This window comes from Dermacentor andersoni, chromosome 6 (genome assembly GCF_023375885.2).
Source record: "Dermacentor andersoni chromosome 6, qqDerAnde1_hic_scaffold, whole genome shotgun sequence".
Taxonomy (NCBI): Eukaryota; Metazoa; Arthropoda; class Arachnida; order Ixodida; family Ixodidae; genus Dermacentor; species Dermacentor andersoni.
Window position 1 is genome coordinate 29,668,265 of NC_092819.1, and position 21,736 is coordinate 29,690,000.

At 50.4% G+C, this 21,736-nt stretch overlaps 1 protein-coding gene across 3 annotated transcripts in view; it reads left to right on the forward strand.

The window, feature by feature from the left end:
* The window catches only part of LOC126521458 (potassium voltage-gated channel protein Shaw-like), a 138,167-nt gene that overhangs the window by 23,758 nt on the left and 92,673 nt on the right, over positions 1-21,736 (forward strand). The window contains exon 1 of one of the 3 annotated variants that reach the window (XM_050170160.3): positions 20,941-21,224. The exons of the other annotated variants lie outside the window; for them this stretch is intronic. The gene's annotated coding sequence lies outside the window, so the exon portion shown is untranslated. Of the gene's footprint in view, positions 1-20,940; positions 21,225-21,736 lie in introns of those variants that run through there. 3 annotated transcript variants of the gene reach the window in all.

The following is a 21,736-nucleotide window of genomic DNA, read 5'->3' on the forward strand; positions in this document are numbered from 1 at the left end:
AGGCCATATTTCTACCAGAAAGCTCGCCCGCTCACATTCGTGCATAGAGTTCACCGCCAGCGTTTCCCGGTAAACATTACGGTTACATAAGCTGCAGTTGGCCAGGAAGCGTGAGAAGCAGTTAGGGATCTCTGAATGCTATCGCATTCCCCTCTTAAAGGCGAAGCTTAAGCGTCCTCGAAACTTTTTTATCCCTAAGCACGACAAGCTAACCTTCTGCTGCGTGCTTTATTTGTGCTGACATGGCCTCTCCTCAGCTTACGGACTCAATCCACTCACCCGCTTTTAAGTCTACGTTTTTTAGCTGCCGTAGCATTTCTATACCCTTCATCGTATTTCTACGTTCCAAAGCACCCTCGCTTTTCTTGCTGTTTTAATGGCTGCGCTAAACATCTTACCGTACTCCTCATGGGCTTACGCGTTGTCGCACACAGGCGTTCGGAAAACTTCCTACAAATTAATAAAACGAAATCAAAAGGACAAACTACTGATGCGCACTACAGGTCTGAGACGACTAAAGCGAAATCACTTTGATGCCTCCGTCTTTCCGGGTCCTCGCATTAAAATCATCGAGTTGTCTCGGATGCTTTACTTTGATGCGTCCCGCTCCCGATGCTCGCTTGTTGCGATATATCAGCACTCTCTTTCAAGAGATCACCGTGCCTTGGCCAACAAGATTACGCCCCTTTGACATCAACTGCGAGCCGTTAGCAGGACTCGGCCATTTGTTATTATCATTTTTTTAGGACTACAGGGAAGGAGAAGCTGATGAAAAGTGAGGGCACACAGTTCTATCGTCTGTTTTCGTCTTCACGTTGGGGGGAGCCTCCTCAGAACAAGTACTTTACCGCCGTTATAATGTATCTATGAACCGATATTGTACTCGAGATTCACCTTCCTCGCTTTATATCAACAAGCCCAGAATATGACAGCAACCATCGAACGGCGGTGCACTTACCTAATAATCGGCCAAACGTTGGAGGACTTAACGGTTGTTTTATGTAACGCGTCCTATAATTCAGGGTAATCCATTAACTTCGATTTTGTCTCAACACGCGCGTGGTCTCGATAATTTTTTTTTATTATTATTATTGTGACATGACCACCCGTCGTGTAAAAACTGTACTTGTTTAGTCTTTGAGGTGCCGCAAGTAAATATAAAAAAGAACGTGAGGCACAATGACAATGAGCAACATTCCCCGCAGGCAAAGTTTCAAATTCGTGCAGCCGCGCGAAACAAAAGGACTGCATTTGTTTTAACATTCGCATTCAGCATATACGGCATGGAAGCTCTTCACGCGGGAGCGGAAAGGCGGGCGTGCTTGGCGCGCTGACTGCACGCACCGCTCTCGATGTCCTCATTGTCTCCATCCATTCGTCGTAAACAATACACTTGAAGACCAAAGCGAGCATTGGCATATTATTTTTTTTGGAGTCACAGCGCGTTCTGCATTAAACATCGCTTATATGAATCTTCGTTCAAGGACCGCGCTCCAAAGCTAACAAAAACGAATTTCGAAGCTCCTGCTCGATTTAGAACACCGCACTGAAAACAGTCTTACGCGTCCAGGGGATACCGTTGCCCGACAAGCATAGCTTATAGTCCTTAATACGAAGGAATCAACACAAAAATGCGAATTCCCTCGGCTCTCGGGGCGGTGCTCGAGCGTTCTAGTAAAAAATGTGGACGTCTGTGTGCTATTCAAGGGAGCACGTTATTTATGATTGGGCTGCAAGTGGAGTGGACGATAGGGTACCTTCATTCTGAATGAGAAGAAAGGGCGTTAACCGAGGGGCCCAATTTTTATTAATCATATCATGAGAAGCCAACAAACAAAGAGCATCGCACGCGTAATGCGAAGACGTGGGATCGTTTCCCACCTGCGGCAAGTTGTTTTTTTTCATCCACTTTCATCGCAATTAATTTATCATTTGTTTAATTCGATTAGTAAGTACAAGTAAATTCTCCTATGTTTTCCTTGGTGTCTTTGTTTGCTGGCTTCTAATGATAATCACTCTGACTGGGTATACAAGCCGACTCAGCATTCTCTAGCGGAGAGTATACAAGCGTTCTCGAAAATGGATTTAAATACGAAACAAACTGTTACACCAGTATATAAAAAAAGGTCACTATATACATATCGTGCCATTCCTACTGCATACGAATCCCGCGAACCAGATTCATCAACACTGTGTTGGAGGATAGAGAGACGAAGAAGAAGGTAAGGGTGAACATAGAGAAGAAAGAAAGGCAGGGAGGTCGACGAGATGCGCGTCCGTGCTTGCTACCCCACGCAGGGAAGGGGCGTTAAGGAATGAAAAGAAAAAGGGCAAAGGGAGAGAGGGAGGGAGGGAAATGGAAGGAAGCATTACTTGTGCAAACACGTGTGGCTACCCATCACGCCTACAACAGGGGCAGGGTGTTAAGCAAGACCGTGTCCCCTTGTAGAGAGGAACAGAGAGAGAGAGAAACGAAGCAGGAAACGTAGGGAGGATAATGAAGGACACGCCCGCCTGCCTAAACTACATTTGGCGAGGAGGGAAGGTGGAAGAATAGATAGGAAGAAAAGAGACGGAGAAAGAATGTACAGAAAGGCAGGCACGTTATTCTGGTCGGCTACTCCGCGCGGGGGGGATGCGATAACAGTAGAAAGTGAGCGGAAATGCTCAAACGAGGTAAATCTCGGGGTACGCAATCCAGCCGTATACCAGGCAGCGTTCTCCAAGTCCTTCGTCTAATACCGTAGACATTAGAAACTTGAGCCGCGAAGATATGACTTTCTGCGTTGAGTTGCTTTGGCACGGGAGGTGGAATCAAATTTGTCTGTCAAACCAAAGAAACAACTGGCACACGCTGACGTACCATTCACTTTCATGCGCACGTCAAATGAGTCTACACCCTCGAGAGAAGTGCGCGACAGTTTGATCACACACTGTAGGCGGTCAAACTCTTACTGGGCCGGAGAAGCGCAGCTCTCCTCCAATTGTCATCTTCCTTTCAGGCGCTTCTTCGGACACAGTCCTGATCCTCAGTGTCGAGAAATGCAGGTGCACTCCTTGGCACCGGCTCCTTTCTCGGTAGGGAGACAAATGGTGAACACGCCTAATTAGCGCGCATCAACCCGACCGGGCGACGACGTGGCTGCGGCGCTGGGAGATTTCCCGGACAGGCAGCGACACAGACAGACGGCCAGACAAACGCACCGGCACAGAATGAGTGACGGTCGCTTCACGCAGAACGTAATCCCAGGGATAGTGTGTCTGCAGTCTCGGCGAGCCGAAGAGCACGCGCAAAGAAACGGCGAAGAGCTCCAGGATCCCCGACGCCACGCTGCACGCCCACGCCGCGCCAGGGTGATGCTTCGCCTGCCTCCTCTCCCACGTCCTTCAAGTGGGCGTCGGCGATTTTTCACGCGCCCGCCTTTCTCATTGTCGGCGACGCTAACAGGAGACATCCATCCTCCGAGACCTTCACTCGAGCCGCCGTCGACGTTGCTTCTTCTTGCGGTTGTTGCCCCTCTTTTTGTTCTGCTTCATACTCCCTCGCCCCGCCCCCCCCGCTCTCTGTCTCTCTCACACACACACACACACACACACACACACACACACACACACACACACACACACACACACACACACACACACACACACACACACACACACACACACACACACACACACACACACACACACACACACACACACACACACACACACACGCACGCACACACTTCTCAATCTTTTTCCTGTGTCTCGCTCGTTGTCTCCGGTAGCACCTTAACGATCCCACGCGCCAACGCCGCTTCACTAGTTAACGTTCACTGTACCCTCCTTTGCCGAACCTTGCCGACGAAGACAATGCTTCTTGCGGCGTGCGTCTGCTGGAATGCGCCGTTTCCGGGACTTTCGCCTCAACTGTTTTCTTAGCTGCTGGCACTGTTACCCGTTCAGCGCTGTAGTACCGTGCAACGTGTGCTGACACTGCTCTTACTTGGCTTGGAGTTTCTCTGCGGACACTAATTTCACTATGGACACTGTGCACTCAGGTGCTTGCGCCAGTCGCATGCATGTATGCAGGAACTGTACGGTTGCTGTACAATAATAGATCACATCCGCGGCGTTTGCAGCTGTGTTGTGCACAAGGGTATTTCTACTTTGAGCAAATTTCTAGAGGACTCAGCTGCGTAGCCGTCGTTCCGCTCACAAAAGAAAACAAGAAATCTTTCTTTTCACAGACTCCCTGTCTAGCTGACTCCATTCGTTATTCTTTTTCTATTTTTGTTTCAGACAAGAACTAACCTACATGAAAGCAACAACGTTGCGAAATCTCTTTTGCATGCGTTGTGGACATAGAAATAACCCAATAAATAATAAATAAGACAAAATTGTGTACGCCATCAGAAAATAATTTGCAAGAATGGACGAAAGGAATAACTATTATATGGGCGTTTATATTGCGAGAAGCTGAACATTTCTTCTTGTTCAGCCGCACCTCACTTGACAAGAGAATTGAACTAAAATATTCAGCAATGTTTGTGGTTTTCTTGGGGAATATATCAGTTTCTGTCAATTCTGACCATGTTAGTGAAATGCTTTTTTTGCTGTTTCTATTACCATGCATGCCTTTTATTTGTCCTTTTATTTGTCTTTTATTTGTTCAACTGCCTACAACCGCTCTCAGATTAAAGTTCTCACTCCTCTGAATTCTTCCATTTCCTACATGAAAAATTGTGCTTACGTTAAGAAGATCCTGATGTTTTCCACAGGAAGTGCATGCCTAATGTAAGTAATATAGTGAATTTCTTGTTTCCCTGTCAGCGAAGAACCGAATGAATTCGAACTGAATTTCCTTGTCGGATACTTAAAAATATGCATTTCATGCGCCACCATCGCAGGGTGTGATATGTTCTTCCAATATTATCCTTAAAATTTAGTGAGGCATTTGCTTCTAAGTCTATTAAATTGCTTCCGGAGTACTTTAACGCCTATCTAGACACTGTCAGCAACATGGAATTTGCCATGCTTCTCGAGGGAAACCAACTGCATTCAACAAACATTCTCTGGGCGATGTTACCCCAATGAAAAAAAATAGAAACACTGTTATTTGTGACAATATTAATCATGTTGCATGAAGCAAGCTGAGAGTTGTGTTAAATACGGTGTAGGTGGTACCGCATTTTATACTGATAGGAACCAGGGTCAGGTGCTCCCACTTCTTAGAAAGACACAACAATGAGAAACCAGAGCGTCAGAAGCCTTAGCACTGGATCTGATGATCTGAATTGTGCAGATTCTGGCTCCCTTTGTGGTGATTTACCTCTGTTACGTTTCGCCTACAACGCGCGGTAATGCCGGCGCGGATGCAACGGACGCCAGGGCTTTGTTCAAAGCGGCGGACATTTTGGCCCGTTCAACGCCGCCGCAACGCCTCCCCGCCAAGCGTGTCCAGGCGTGTTTCAGTGCCACGTGTCTTCGTGTGTGCGTGTGTGTGTGTGTGCCCTCGCTTGTCAAAGCGCGGCAGCCGGGGAGCGGAGTTCCCCGAATGAGGAGCCGGGAGGTCTCTCGGCTCAACCGTGCGCGCCGTCGTGTGGGCGGGTTGGCGATGCGTCACTACACTCGGTTCAGCAGGTCTCTCGGCTCGACCGTGCGCGCCGTCGTGGGCTCATGCTCCGCCGTCCCGTGACCTTCATCCCGTGACCTTCCCTTTTGGACCGCGACGCCGAGAGTATAAGAGCAGCTGCCCCCGGACGCCAGAAGGAGAGGCTCCGATTTGTACTGTTGAGTTACGTGCTCTCCCGTCTCTCCACTTCGGTCGACCTGACCGGCCGCTCTTTTGCTATGTTAGAATAAACAAGTTGTTCTGTTACCAGTCTTCTCTTGCTTTGCCGGGACCTTCGGATGCTTCCAGTGCCACAGGCCGCCAGGCCAACGCTACCCTTGGGGCTTGCGACCCATTGGCAATAACGGGCGTCAGCACCGAGACCCCAACAACTCGTGCCAGCGGTGCGATTCCTACAACTGGTTGCCAGCGGTGAGATCGCGACAACGGAGGCCAGCAGCGAAGAGATGCGGTTGACTGTATGCTGAGCAGCACAACGACCATCCGGGAGCAGCGCAACGAGCCCTGTGTGATGACTGGTTGCCTGCAGCGGAACGACTGCGCTGAAGTCTTGGCTGCGAGGTTTGGTGAGTGCGGGACTTTCTTCTTCTGAGTTTTGCCAGGCTTTTGTTAGTGTTAGAAACAGAGCTGGTAATTGGGGTTGTCGTTGCTGCCGGGTTAGTTGGCGGCAAGACAATAGTAGGCAGTAGAGAAAGCAGCATTCAGAGCAGCCATGGATTTGAAGTCGTTGCGAAAACCGATATTGCTGGAGCTTGCAAGAGAGTTGGGTCTGGATGTCTCAGACAAACTCAGAAAACCAGAACTGCTAAGGGCTATTCTTGAGTTAGAAGCTGAGGATGACGAGCTGTCGGAATGCCTTGAGACCATTGAGGAGAAGGAGCGCGAACTTAAAGAGCAAAAAGAGAAACAGGAGCACGAACTAAAAGAACAAAAAGAGAAAGAAAAAGAAGAGCGCGACCGTCAACACGCTTTGGAAATGAAGCGTCTCGAGTTAGAGATGGAACGCGCTCGTAATGGAAGTCAGGCACACGGTGCAGGAGAACGAGTATTGTTCAAAATGACTGACCTGATGCGGCCGTTTAAGCTTGGAGAGGACATTGGTTTGTTCCTGGTTAACTTTGAGCGAACGTGCGAGAAGCAGGGGTTCTCTCGGGAAACGTGGCCACAGCGCTTGCTCACTTTGCTACCCGGCGAGGCGGCCGACGTAGTCGCTCGCTTGGAGAGAGAGGAGGCAGAGGATTTCGACAAAGTGAAATCGAGTCTGCTAAAAAAGTACCGGCTGTCAGCGGAGGCGTTCCGTCGGAAGTTTCGGGAAAATGAGAAAGGCAGAAGTGAGTCATATACAGAGTTTGCCTACAGGCTTATGTCAAACATGCAGGAGTGGCTCAAAGAAGAGAAAGCGTTTGGTGACCACGAGAAAGTTCTGCAGTGTTTCGGGCTAGAACAGTTTTATAGTCGGTTACCTGAGAACGTGCGGTACTGGGTCTTGGATAGGCCAGACGTTAGTACGGTGGCTAGAGCCGCTGAGTTAGCCGAGGAGTTTGTGACGCGTCGGGCTCGTGGAGCTAAGGACGGTCAAAAGGGTGAATTTGGCTCCAAGTTTGAGAGGCCGAAGTTCACACCCATGAGAGCAAAGGGGGATACACGTAGTGCGGATGCGAGTGAAAGCAGTCCGACCGAACGTAAGGAGACGGCGGCAACCGAAGCCGAACGCAGAAAGCGGTTCGAGATGAGGCAAGCGCGCGTTTGTTATACGTGCCAGAAGCCGGGTCACTTTTCGGCGCAGTGTCCAGAAACAAAACAAAAGTCGTGTTTTTGTCATTATGCAGCACTGACGAGAACATCAAGCTTCTCGAGCCTTACATGCGAGACCTCCTCGTGAACGGGAAAGAGTGCCGAGTGCTTCGCGATACCGCAGCTACGGTGGATTTAGTTCACCCCTCTTACGTAGAACCCGAGATGTTCACGGGCGAGTGCGCATGGATCAAGCAAGCAGTGGAAGCTCATAGCGTGTGTCTGCCGGTAGCAAAAGTGCTTATTGAAGGACCTTTCGGAGCACTTGAGACGGAGGCCGCAGTGTCATCTATGCTGCCCCCCCAGTACCCGTACCTATTTTCGAACAGGTCCGATCACCTCCTGCGCGAGAAGGGGCTTTTGTTTGGTGAGGCTAGCGTTCAGGCCTTAACCAGATCGAAGGTTCGGGAGCTCGCTGCAAAGGCGGTAGTTGCGGGACCGACGTTGTTGAACGATGAGAAAGGGTCAGAGGCGCAGCAAGCTGGTATTCAGAGCACGCCCGAACGGGATAAAATTGAGCCTGTAGCGTTAAAGGCACCAGATACTGGAGAGGAAAATCCCGACACGGGAAAGTTAGAAGAGCTGTCTCCAGATTTGCTCATCGCGCCTACGTCAGACGGACTTAACAGGTTGCTAAAAGTCAGCCGGTCGGCTTTGATAGCCGAGCAAAAGAAGGATGGCAGCCTAGAAAACATACGCTGCATTATCAAGGAAGGTATCGCCAAGAAAAATGCTCGCTTTGTGGAAAGAGGTGGGGCCCTGTACCGGAAGTATCTAGACCGCAGGGGAGTGGAGTTCGATCAGCTGATCGTGCCTCAATGCTATCGTCAGGATCTGTTGCGCTTGTCGCATGGGGGTTCGTGGTCCGGACACCTAGGAGTTAAGAAAACTAAGGACCGTCTCTTGCAGGAGTACTATTGGCCAGGGTGTTTTCGGGACGCAGACCACTTTGTGAAGACATGCGACACCTGTCAGCGGGTGGGCAAGCCAGGGGACAAATCGAGGGCGCCGTTGAAGTTGGTACCTATCATTACGGAGCCTTTTAGACGGCTCGTTATTGATACAGTGGGACCTCTGCCGGTAACAGCCACGGGGTACCGACACATTTTGACTGTGATCTGCCCAGCGACAAAGTTCCCTGAAGCAGTGCCGCTTAAAGAACTCAGCTCAGTTGAGATAGTCAATGCACTACTGTCCATATTTGCGCGAGTTGGTTTTCCTGCAGAAATCCAGTCAGATCAGGGTACAGTGTTTACTAGCGCTTTGACGACAGCCTTTCTCGAAAGGTGCGGGGTAAGGCTGTTACACAGCTCAGTGCACCACCCCCAGTCGAATTCCGTTGAGAAGCTCCACTCCGTCATGAAGCGCGTGTTGAGAGCATTGTGTTTTGAACATCAAACTGACTGGGAGCTGTGTCTGCCTGGAGTGATGTTTGCTTTAAGAACCGCGCCGCATGCGGCTACGGGGTTCTCGCCAGCTGAGCTGGTGTACGGTCGCTCGCTGCGATCTCCGCTTCGCATGCTTCGAGAATCATGGGAAGGCAGGGGCGACGACCCAGTCGTGGTAGAGTACGTGCTTAAGCTCCTCGAACGCTTAAGAAGGGCACAGGAGTTGTCAGGTGAAGCAATGGCAGAGGCCCAGCAGAGGGCCAAGGTTTATTATGATCGGACAGCCAGGGCCCGTCGTTTTGAGGTGGGCGATGAGGTCATGATATTGCGCACATCGCTAAAGAACAAACTCGACGTGCAGTGGGAGGGCCCAGCACGGATTGTTCAAAAACTGTCGGACGTTAACTACGTGGTGAGTCTGCCAGGAAAGCGGAAAGCACAGCAAGTTTACCACTGTAATCTGCTCAAACCCTATAAGCAACGGGAAGCAGTGGTGTGCATGATGGTAAACGTGCCCGAAGAGCTTCCGGTCGAGCTTCCGGGACTAGGCTCAGTGACAAACAGGAAAGACACCGATCAAGTCATTAGTGACTTAATAAGTAAAGCATCGCTGTCGCCTGAGCAGAAAACAGAACTACACCAGCTCTTACAAGAGTTTCAAGGTCTGTTCTCTGAGAGGCCTGGTAGGACTTCTGTCCTTACTCATGACATAGAACTTACCTCCCCAGAGCCAGTACGATCCAAGGCGTACCGGGTGTCACCCCGCCAGAGCGATATTATGGAGGCTGAGGTAAAGAAAATGCTACAGCTCGGTGTTATTGAAGCGGGTGAGAGTGATTATACCTCCCCTTTGATTTAGTTGAGGTACCGGGCAAGGAACCTCGTCCTTGCGTCGACTACCGCAGGCTTAATTCCATCACTAAGGATCAAATTTATCCGATCCCTAACATCGAGGAGCGCCTTGAGAGAGTGAGTAGCGCTCAGTTTATTTCCACCCTAGATCTTGTCAGGGGTTATTGGCAGGTTCCACTTACAGAAGAGGCTAGTAGGTATGCGGCGTTCATTTCACCAATGGGGACATTCCGTCCTAAAGTTTTGAGTTTTGGTTTGAAGAACGCGCCATACTGCTTTTCAAGCCTCATGGATAAAGTGTTGCGGGGACAGCAAGAATTCGCTTTACCGTATCTAGACGACGTAGCGATATTCTCCGCATCCTGGCCTGAACATATGGCGCACTTGCGGGCAGTGCTAACCCGCCTGCGCGATGCGGGCTTGACAGTCAAGGCTCCCAAGTGCCAGTTAGCACAGGCCGAGGTTGTCTACCTCGGACACGTGATTGGTCGGGGTCGACGCCGCCCCTCTGAAATAAAGGTGGCCGCTGTGCGAGACTTCCCGCAACCGCGTACGAAGACCGATATTCGGTCGTTCTTAGGTGTCGCCGGCTACTATCAGAGGTACATCCCCAGGTACTCTGATATCGCGGCTCCCTTGACGGATGCTCTAAGAAAGACAGAGCCGCAAACAGTCGTCTGGGATGAGACGAAGGAAAGAGCTTTTAGCGCCCTAAAGAGCGCCCTAACAAGCCAGCCTGTGCTACGATCGCCCGACTACACAAAAGGGTTCGTTGTTCAGTGTGATGCTAGTGAGCGAGGCATGGGCGTTGTACTGTGCCAACGGGAAAATGGAGAAGTAGAACACCCCGTCCTGTATGCTAGTCGTAAGCTGACCAGTCGTGAGCAGGCGTATAGCGCCACCGAGAAAGAGTGTGCGTGTATCGTGTGGGCCGTTCAGAAATTGTCATGTTACCTAGCCGGCTCGAGGTTTATCATTGAAACGGATCACTGCCCTCTCCAATGGCTGCAGACCATCTCTCCCAAAAATGGCCGCCTCCTGCGCTGGAGCCTCGCTTTGCAACAATATTCCTTTGAGGTGCGTTACAAAAAGGGGAGTCTCAACGGTAACGCCGATGGCTTAAGTCGAAGCCCCTAACGTGGGAATCAGCCTCAAAATTGCTTGTTACTGATGTTTTTCTTCCTGAGGCAGGATTTTTAACCTATTGCTTTTGTGTAGTGTTTCAAAGTGATGATGTGCTTTTTAGTGCAATTTTTCCGATTTGTGGACGCGTTCTGAGTGCTGCTAAACTACTGTAAGGAACTAGGCAGCAGTATAAAAGGGGAAAGAGCCTGGCAGGGCTTAGTGAGGGTTGTGCCGTGCTTGCTGACTGAGCGGTTGACTTTCGGCGTAGTTCTAACGCTTGCCGGAAACGAGAACAAAAATGTCAACTCTCCCGAAGTCACTTTGCAGTGTCCTGTGTGCACCTGAACGTGAAAACGAGGCCTTCTCTGTGCGCTGCGCTCAAGAAACGCCAAAGGACGCCCGACTACGGTTATGAGCATCATCGAGCGACATCCCTCCGGACAGCGGATGCAGTCCCCTGACCATCGGGATCTCCTTCCCCCGGCGGGGCGGTCTGTTACGTTTCGCCTACAACGCGCGGTAATGCCGGCGCGGATGCAACGGACGCCAGGGCTTTGTTCAAAGCGGCGGACATTTTGGCCCGTTCAACGCCGCCGCAACGCCTGCCCGCCAAGCGTGTCCAGGCGTGTTTCAGTGCCACGTGTCTTCGTGTGTGCGTGTTTGTGTGTGTGCCCTCGCTTGTCAAAGCGCGGCAGCCGGGGAGCGGAGTTCCCCGAATGAGGAGCCGGGAGGTCTCTCGGCTCAACCGTGCGCGCCGTCGTGTGGGCGGGTTGGCGATGCGTCACTACACTCGGTTCAGCAGGTCTCTCGGCTCGACCGTGCGCGCCGTCGTGGGCTCATGCTCCGCCGTCCCGTGACCTTCATCCCGTGACCTTCCCTTTTGGACCGCGACGCCGAGAGTATAAGAGCAGCTGCCCCCGGACGCCAGAAGGAGAGGCTCCGATTTGTACTGTTGAGTTACGTGCTCTCCCGTCTCTCCACTTCGGTCGACCTGACCGGCCGCTCTTTTGCTATGTTAGAATAAACAAGTTGTTCTGTTACCAGTCTTCTCTTGCTTTGCCGGGACCTTCGGATGCTTCCAGTGCCACAGGCCGCCAGGCCAACGCTACCCTTGGGGCTTGCGACCCATTGGCAATAACGGGCGTCAGCACCGAGACCCCAACAACTCGTGCCAGCGGTGCGATTCCTACACCTCGCAGTTGTCGAGAGGGAAACCGAAAGAAAAACCCGATAAAGACAAGCGGAGAGGGAAGGTTCGCTTTCGCACGTTGAATATGCCAATATTTGTTGCCCGGTAAAGCTCTCCTTACACCCTGAAGTATACAGCCGTGAGCAAAACGTATACGGAGTAGAGATTCCGCGATAAAGCTGGTTTTTATCTCTGTCTATGAAGGTAGCGGGTCGACAGTAAGGAGCGTAGACCAAACTTGGTATTGGCGAACTTTCCATAGCGATCATCAATTTTACTTTTTGCGTCTGAAAAATGAAGACATTAGGTTTTTCCGCCAGCCCGTGGCCCGTATCCATTTGCTCGCGGGCGTACCTATCAGCTACATTTAAAAGAGAGAGAAAGACAGAGGAAAGACAGGGAGGTTAGCCAGAGGATATATCCGGTTGACTAAGTGACGTTAGCTCTAATACACTAAGCAGAACCAGCCATAAGATTATCTGAGCCTTGCCCTGTAAAAATCCCACGCAATTATTTTCTTTCTACGTGTGCTCAGCTTCCATCTTGGACATTCCGTCAACAAACACGGCCGAATTGACAGTACTCGCGCACAGCTTTCTTTGGCAATGAATGGAAAGCGACACGGGCCTTACAATGAATCCTTACAATTTATACGATTTGTGGCTGAATCCACATTCTATGGCGCAACGAATAAAAAAAACACACCAGTATTAAAAATTAAGTTATGGGGTTTTACGTGCCAAAACTACTTTCTGATTATGAGGCACGCCGTAGTGGAGGACTCCGGGAATTTCGACCACCTGGGGATCGTTAACGCGCACTTACATCTAAGTACACGGGTGTTTTCGCATTCCGCCCCCATCTAAATGCGGCCACCGTGGCCGGGACTCGATCTCGCGACATCGTGCTCAGCAGCCCAACACCGAGCCACTGAGCAACCACGGCAGGTACGAGTTTTCTCTTCATTACCAATAAAGAACGAAGGACGATGAAAAGAAAACTTCACTGACGTGTGCGCATGCATAACCTTTGTTCAAGCGCGTACAGCTGGCTTCATGCCGCGTGCTAAAGAACATTTCTTTTTCTTTCTGGTTTCACGCTCGCCCTCTCGTTGGCCATCGTTTGCGGAACGTGCGGAATGACCTGTGGTGCGGCGAAGAGCGACTCTCCACACGAGCGTTCAGCATCTGACGTCAGAGCGTATATGACGGTGGCGTTGAGAATGCGTCTTTTCTTGATGTTTTGCTTTTTTTATATAGAAGACGAGAGAGAGAGAGAGAGAGAGCAAATGATAAATGAAAGGTAGGGAGGTTAACCAGGACTGAGCCCGTTTGGCTACCCTACACTGGGGAAAGGGAAACGGGGACGGAAAGATTAAAGAAAGAAGAGAAAGTCCACCGGGGATATCGTTCAGTCACTCAGTCCGGATCACAGACGCTGACTCAATCCTGTATCTTTCAAATATCGCAGCAGCGCTTTTGTGGCCTTTTGTAGCTGCGATATGCGAGGCCATGGTCCCAAGATCTTGTTCAAGGTGAACGGTTTTCTATCTAACTGGTTGAGAGCTGTGCAGAGTTCTTGTCTTTCATTTTCAAATGATGGGCAGTAGCACAGTAGATGGTCTACAGTTTCTTCGACACCGCAGGCATTGCACTCGGCGCTATCAGCCATTCCAATTAAAAACGTATATGCATTCGTGAATGCGACGCCCAAGCGTAAGCGGCACAGCATTGTTTCCTCATTACGCGGAAGCCCTGGTAACAGCCGCAGTTGCATAGATGGATCGAGGGAATGCAATCGATGTTGAGTGAAATCAGGTGTGTGCCACTTCTCCAATGTCATACGGTGCGCTAGCTTGCCTAAGTGTTGGGCTGCGTCAGTCCGCGATAAAGGTATAGAAACAAGGGTTGCTCCTTCATGTGCTTTCTTAGCAGCTTCGTCAGCGACGTCGTTGCCGGAGATACCACAATGGCCAGGCAGCCACTGAAACACGACGTCGTGTCCTTTCGCTATGATACCATGGTGCATTTCTCGTATCTCCGACACTAGTTGTTCACAGGACCCGCGACGAAGAGATGACAGAAGACATTGTAAGGCCGCCTTTGAATCACAGAATATTGCCCACCGATTAGCCGGTTGGTTGTTAATATAATCTACGGCACCTCGGAGGGCAACAAGCTCCGAACCGGTCGATGTTGTCAAGTGAGAAATCTTGTATCGGATGCTTAGTGATCGTGATGGTATAACCACTGCCCCGGTGGAGCTGGTCTGGGTGGAAGAGCCATCCGTATATATGTGGACGCGGTCAAAGTAGAAAGTGTGCAAACAATCCAGAGCTGCTTGCTTCAAGGCCAAGGTAGGCAGGTCGGTCTTCTTTCTTATCCCTGGAACCGTAAGACGCACTTGAGGTTGTTTTAAACACCACAAAGCTGAGGTTGAACGTGCTGATGGTGTGAAGCCCGATGGTAGGGAGGCACGATGCTTGCTGACCTCGTTGGAGAAGGATGCCTGTGGTCGTCGTTCTGGCAGACAGGCAAGAAAGCTTGATTGAATCCGTGAAATATGACGAACATGGGCCCTAAGCGAGTCGGTGCTGATGTAAGTCGTGATTGGATGGTCTTGAGCCATTATAATGGTTCCTGCTGTTGAGGTGCTCCGCGGAAGGCCTAGGCAAACACGTAGTGCCTGTGCTTGCACGCTCTGAAGTTCTCGAAGATTTGACTTGCATGTTTTAGCAAGCACGGGAGAACTATAGCGTAGAAATCCGATAAAGAGTGCTCGATATAACTGTAGCATGGAGCCCACTGACGATCCCCATGTTTTGCCGGCGATGAACTTGAAGATGTGAACAATAGATGTGAGCCTCTTCTTCAAGTGGACAACCTGAGGGCTCCAAGAGAGGTCCCGGTCAACAATGACACCCAAAAACCGATGATTTTTCTTGTAGCAGATAGGCTGGCCATTGATGTACACTGGATAACCAGACATCGCTTTTCGCGTAAAAGCGACTAATGCACATTTTTCTGTTGAGATGGTAAGCCCTTGTGTCCGAAGATAGTCAGATGCCTGTGTTGCTGCTTGCTGTAGCCTTGCGCGAACCTGCAGGCGAGTGACCGCTGATGTCCAGATGCAGATGTCGTCGGCGTATATTGAAACACTCACTGTTTCCGGTAGGGATTCAGCCAGCCCAAGAAGCGCGAGGTTGAAAAGAACAGGGCTTAGAACACCGCCTTGGGGAATGCCTCGGCATGTGTAGTGGTCGGTAGTCGGACCATCTTCCGTACGCACGAACAAGGACCTTTGTGTCAAGTAGTTTCTGATCCATCGATATACTCGCCCTCCTAGTTCAACTGTCAGAAGTGCGTCTAGAATGGTTTGATTGGAAACATTGTCGTAGGCGCCTTTCACGTCAAGAAAGAGTGCTGCTGATAATCGCTTCCGAGATTTTTGTTGTTCTACAGATGATACCAGATCGATGACACTATCAATCGATGAACGGCCTCGTCGAAATCCCGCCATTGAGTCAGGGTAAATTTTGTTGTGTTCAAGGTACCATTCGAGACGCATGAGGATCATACGTTCCATGAGTTTCCCGACGCAGCTGGCAAGTGCTATCGGCCGATACGATGCCAGTTCGAGCGGTGACTTTCCAGTTTTTAGTAGCGGTACCAGGCGGCTTCGTTTCCATTCCTGTGGGACGACACCATCTCGCCATGAGCTGTTAAAAAGGCTGAGGAGTTCTCTTCGTGCTTCTTGACCTAGGTGGCGCAAAGCCCTATATGTTATCCCATCGGGCCCTGGTGAAGAGGAACACCTACAGAGCGCCATAGCAGCTTCTAACTCTTCCATAGAGAATGGAACGTCCATACTTGTATCTCGTGGACCGGGGATGTCACCTAAAGTCATGTCAAAGACTAAATTTGTGCCGCCGGCGACTTTCGCACAAAAATCCTCCGCAACTTCTATCTCGCGGCGGTTTTCATAGAGAGCAAGGGCGTTGAAAGGGCGTCGTTGCTGGGGGCTTGAGCTAAGACCCCGTAGGGTACGCCACACACGGGATAATGGCTTGCGGGGGTCCAGTGACTCGCAAAAGCATTTCCATCTTTGATCCGCTAGCTTATCCATTCGCCGCTTTATCTTCTTTTGCATGCGCCGAGCTTCTCTGAGGTCAAGAATTGACTTCGTGCGCCTGTACCTCCTTTCAGCTCGGCGACGTAGTGCACGAAGCCTTTCCAACTCAATGTCATTCTCTGTACGCTTTGATGAATGTGTGAAGCAACGCGTGCAATCTTGCATTGCGTCAGCAATTATTTCTTCTAATTTGCGTGCAATACGTTTCTTGCATGTGTCCTCTACACGAGCTTGAAAGACTGACCAGTCGATTTGGCGAGATACAACCGGTAATGCGGCGTCTAATCCATCGATTCTCACATAGGTCGGAATGTGATCACTTCCATGGGTTTCAATATCGGTGAACCACTGCACGCTCGAAGTCAGGCAACGTGACACAAAAGTCAAGTCAAGGCAGCTGCTGGACGTTGTTCCTCGCAGAAATGTCGGGCTTCCGTCGTTTAGAAGACATAGGTTGTGGCCAGATGCAAAAGATATTAGTGACCTGCCCCTCGAGTTTATCCTGGAGCTTCCCCATATATGGTGGTGAGCGTTGAAATCCCCTGTTATTATCCAAGGACCGGGAGTAGCAGTCATGATATCTTCCAGTCTTTTGCTATCAAACTGACTGGTTGGGGATAGGTAGACGCCAATAAGAGTAAAAGACAGCCTCTTCTTTTTCACAGTAACACAGACATATTGGTTACCGTCGTGTGGCGCTACGGGTTGGGAAAAATACGTAAGGTCTTTGCGGATGTAAACCAAAACCTTACTACTTCGGACACACGTGGTTGAAACAAAAGGTTCATACCCTGATAGTCTTATGGAGGCTGATAAGTTCGGTTCACAGATAACCAGTATAGGGAAGTGGTTGTCAAACACGAACTGCCGCAACTCCGAAATACGTGACCTCAAGCCTCTCGCATTCCATTGGAATATGGAGGCACTTCTGACATAATCCCGGAACGATCGCTGTTGTTGTCGATGAGCCGTGGTTCCGCTGTAGAAGCCCTCAAGCACTGGACTTCTGAAGGCTCTCAAGAACCGGATTGATGGCATCCAGCACTTGCAACGCACTTCGAGCTGTTGGTGTCTGTAGCTTGTCCAGGAGAACACGAATAGCACTCATCAGAGAGCTTATCATGACAACAACTTGTTGATCCTGGTCAGACAATTTATCAGGAACAGATGAGGTATCCCTTGCTGTAGAGCTCTGATTTCGCTCAGTAGGGGCATGTAGCCGCGGGAGTGCAGGCCAAGCGCCAGCAGCCGTGCTGTTCGATGCACCTGTGTCCTTTGAGCTGACTGCGTTTGGCCGGGGCGGAAGAGCGGGTGGTAATGTCCGCGGCTGGCGTTCTGCAGAGGCTTTGGAGGTTCTTGATCGACGTCGGCGACGTGATCGTCGTCGCTTAATAGATGCTGCTGCTTCTCGGTGAGACGAGTGGTCTCTAACCATTTTTTTCAATATTGCCATTTCCTTTCGTATCAAAGGGCATTCCTTCGAGGATGCATCGTGAGGGCCGCTACAGTTTGTGCACTTCAGCACATTGGCCTTGCACGTGTTAGTGGTGTGGGGCCCAGTGCAGCGAGAACAGACGGTAGTGTTCTTGCACACACTACTCACGTGTCCAAACTTCATGCATTTCCAACACTGCAGCGGTTTTGGTATAAATGGGCGAACTGCGTGTCGAAAGTGGCCCACTTTTACATGCGATGGGAGGGATTCGCCCTTAAATATGATCTTCACACACCGTGACGTGCCGAGACGAAACGCGTTTGTGATGACGGTGTTTTCGGTAGCCGGCTTGATTAAGATCGACAGATCGGAGTCGACAATGGTCTCGTCAACATCGTAAATTACGCCAGTACTGACTTGTTTGCCCAGCGGAATATGAGAGTTACAAAGAGAGCGTATACGGGCGAGGTGGGAGGGTGCAGTGGTTACGCATTCCGTGAGTGATGAGCTCAACTGGCATTCTCGTTCTCGCAGCACGCGTTGACCTTTTGCAAAACGTCTTAGTTTTGTGCGAACTTTAGCGCGAAAAAAGTGCAGCTAATGCCAGCGGAGGAGCTTCATCAGTGCCAGTGCAGCTGTTCCGCCTTACGACTTCCTGATCATGCACACAAACCTCTCATATTATTCATTTCAATAAAAAAATTAAAAACGTAGGGAAATGTAAAATTCAACAAAATATGTGTGACGGAATGGCCCTTTCCAAAGCCGCTAGAGCAACAACAACAAAAGAAACAAAAGGAAGCGCACGCCACGCATCGCCGCTCTTCATCGGTTCACTAAATCGGTGCAGTGTAGTCAAACCTGCGGATCGCGTCAGCCAATAAAGAGCAAGTACTAAGGGAAGGGCTCATCGCACATTCCAATAACAAATGCACCAACGGAGCGCGACACCTCATCTATATCTGAGAATCTCCCATCCAACTTGCGTCAAACACGGGACGATTAGCGGCAGACAGTGGACGAGCAGTGGCACGTCGTTCTTCATTCGCTAACGCAATTAGACCTGACTGCACTGCACAGATTTTTTTCCTGGCACGTAGTAAAAGACGCGCGCGCATACTTTGGGAACGCATCGGATAAGTCAGGGAACCCCTTTTCGCGTATGCGCCAATGAAACTGCAGAGTCCCCGAACCTGCTCGAGAGAAGTGAGTAGGAAAGAAAGAAAAAAGGGGAGGAGGGGAAGGGCTGAGGAGGACACATATCGTGCAGCGTTTCCGGAGTGCAGGCGATGAGCAATACTTCATCGCATCGCGGGGGCCACCGGCAGATCAATAGGCGGCACACACCGCTGCGGCTAGCAACGCGTTCTCCTTCGCGCCCAGAACATCACGCCGCAACGAAGGAGGAAACAAGAAACCCGACAAACAGCAGCAATGCGGCAGTAGTGGGCGCAGCAGCTGGCTATGGAAATGAGGTGCTGATGCGGAGATTTCCTCACTCCTGCGTAACAACCTTCCTCCTCGCCTCGCCTAGCTCCTGCCCTAACTATCAACGTCGCCCTCGTGCGCCCCCGCCCCCCTCCCCGCCCCCCGATCCATTCGGGTTCCAAATAGCGATGAGGGCTGTCGGAGATGCCGACGCCGATCGGCGCGCTGACTCCGCAGTCGTGTTAACCCCCGCTGAACCTGATGTTCATGGGGCTTTATGCCTCACGGCTCGCGGCGTTATTTCTTGCTAGCGGCGGTGGGGGCCCGCCGGGCGGCTATCAATTCCACTTTGTTTCGCCTCGCTGCGGCCAACGCGTTGCTCGGGGAAGACGGCCGTCGTCGGCTAATTGCGTTGGAGCGCGCCGCGTCTCTCTCCGTGGCTCGAACACGCACGCAGCACGAGCGAAGCGCCGCATAATACGCGGGAAACGAAATTTGCGCCTGCATGCCGGATGCAAACGCGAGAAACAAGAAGCGTCTTTTCTTTTCCTTTCTTTTCTTTCTTTCTTTCTTTCTTTCTTTCTTTCTTTCTTTCTTTCTTTCTTTCTCTCTTTCTTTCTTATGTTCCTTCTCCTCCGGCAAGTCGTTAAAGAAAGAATTAACGCCGTCATTATGAATCGGCTGCATCACCGCAAGCAACGTATACGTTTTGCGGAAATCCATATTGAGATTACTCATTCCGATCATTATCACAAGTTTAACAGCTGCATAATTTGTTGTTTCAAGACGAATTACCTGTCAGTTCTTTGTAACCGTAGAAGTGAATGTCGACGTGTCCGCCGTAAACGCAAGCATAATAGCAAGAACGGACAGTTCGCTCCACTTCGTAACATTTGTTTTCCTATTTTTTGCCACTGACGCATTTGTGGAAGACGTAAACTAAAATTTACCCTTCGAATGCAGCGCCGTGTGCTTTGCGCACGAATGTATTAGCGCGTTCTTGAAGCCTGTTACCCCTTCCTCTGACATCCCTGTATTTGGTAAGACATACGAAGCTCGAGTATCAATTCACTCTATGGCCAAAAATAGTGCTGTACTTCAGAAGTAAATATATTTTATGTTTAATGCAGAAAGAATAAAAAAAGAATTTTAAGCAGTTATTTGAGGTAACACTCATCCACTACAGCCATGCAATGGTTTCTTTTTTCTTCTCTTCTTTTCCGACCTGGCGCTACTTATCAAGTGTAATAAAAGATAAGTAATTAAAGAAGAGAAAGACTGTAAACATTTGGTTTAGTAGAGGCAGAAAACGAATAAAAGAATTGGGAGAGCGAAATTGTGTCCCCGGTCTCGGTGGTGAATCTATTTGTCTAGGCCAGGTGGCGAGATCTATATGGACCGCCTGCAGTGCAGTGCGTAGCTATTGCGACGGATGGATGGATGGATGCTATGTGCGTCCCCATTGTAAGGAAGCGGCGGGTTCCGCCAGCAAACTCTTTCCGGTGGAACAGTCGAGGTCTTCCCGTTGTAGAGAAGGGAGGATGGGACGTTCGATCGAGCTGCGATGCGCAGAGAAAGCAGTGTTCCGGTGCCTTCCCACTAAGCATGAAATGCGCCGGAGCATTTGCCACATTCTCGAGACACCACTCGATTGACAGACATACATATCCCAGTTTGACGTGCCTTTTGTGTTCTTTCGTTGAACTTATCCTGCGCCACGTTCAAACTTCGCGCTCCAAAACAAACATCCACGTTCAGAACTTCCTCCCATTCGCAGCCACTGTTTAAGAGGCGCTTACAGGGCAAAGCGATCCCACCCGTCTCGTTTTTTGCCTCACAGATGGCGTCCTCGTGAGCAGGCATCTGCATGTCTCTGAAAGATGAAGTGTCCTTTGTTGAGCACGCCGCTAGGCAGGGCTCCGGCAGGCACGTAACCTTTCGAAGGCCACGCAAACCCCGGCATTCGAAGGCGTGCCGATGCCGTTGTTTAGTCGAGAGGTATGCGTGCACGTCAGACCGCGTCGCGTTCGTGCGCTGTCGACGCGAAAGCTTTCTTGCGGTTGCGTCAGGCGCCGCTTAATTTCACGACAGAGCCGAGCGGGCTGCGTGTGTACGTTACGTCATCGAAAATGCGACATCGCACGTAAAGCGTTCCGACTTCACGAATGTGTAGTGGGAGAGCGTGTGTTCCCAGAAGGCCAAGCTGCGCTTCGGATTCTTTCGCGGCGACTGAAAAGCGTGGCCACGGCGAATACGATACGGGTAAGCCATGACTGTTGATGGACTTTGTGTTCCCTATGTGAGATTGGCCTTCGAAACCGCGATGAGCAAACTTGAATCTCGACGTATACTAGCTGTACAAGCAAAGTCGTCCACTACGGGGGCGTTTGAGATGTTTTTTTCATGCTGATCAACTGCGTTAAGTGAATACTTTTGTTCCTAAATGTATACGTACAATAAAAAAGTATGCACCTTCGCGTTGCTTGGAACGTCATGAACAGCGCAAGCAATCGATCATAGCTGTATAGGCTGCACTACAGAACTACGTCACTACGTCCACGTGACTCGTGTATTTCTGAATTTCTATGCTCCTCTCAAGAACAGTACGGCTGTTACTTATAAACTCGCAAAAGCGCGCGTTTAGAAGGGTTAGCGCCGATAGCAGCTCTACTTTCTCTCTCGCAGCTTGCGCAAACGTTGGCGCTCGCAAACCGCGGTGTTGCGAACCGCGCTGCGTTTCCTTCCTAATAGGAGTTCGCATCTCGCCGGCGTGC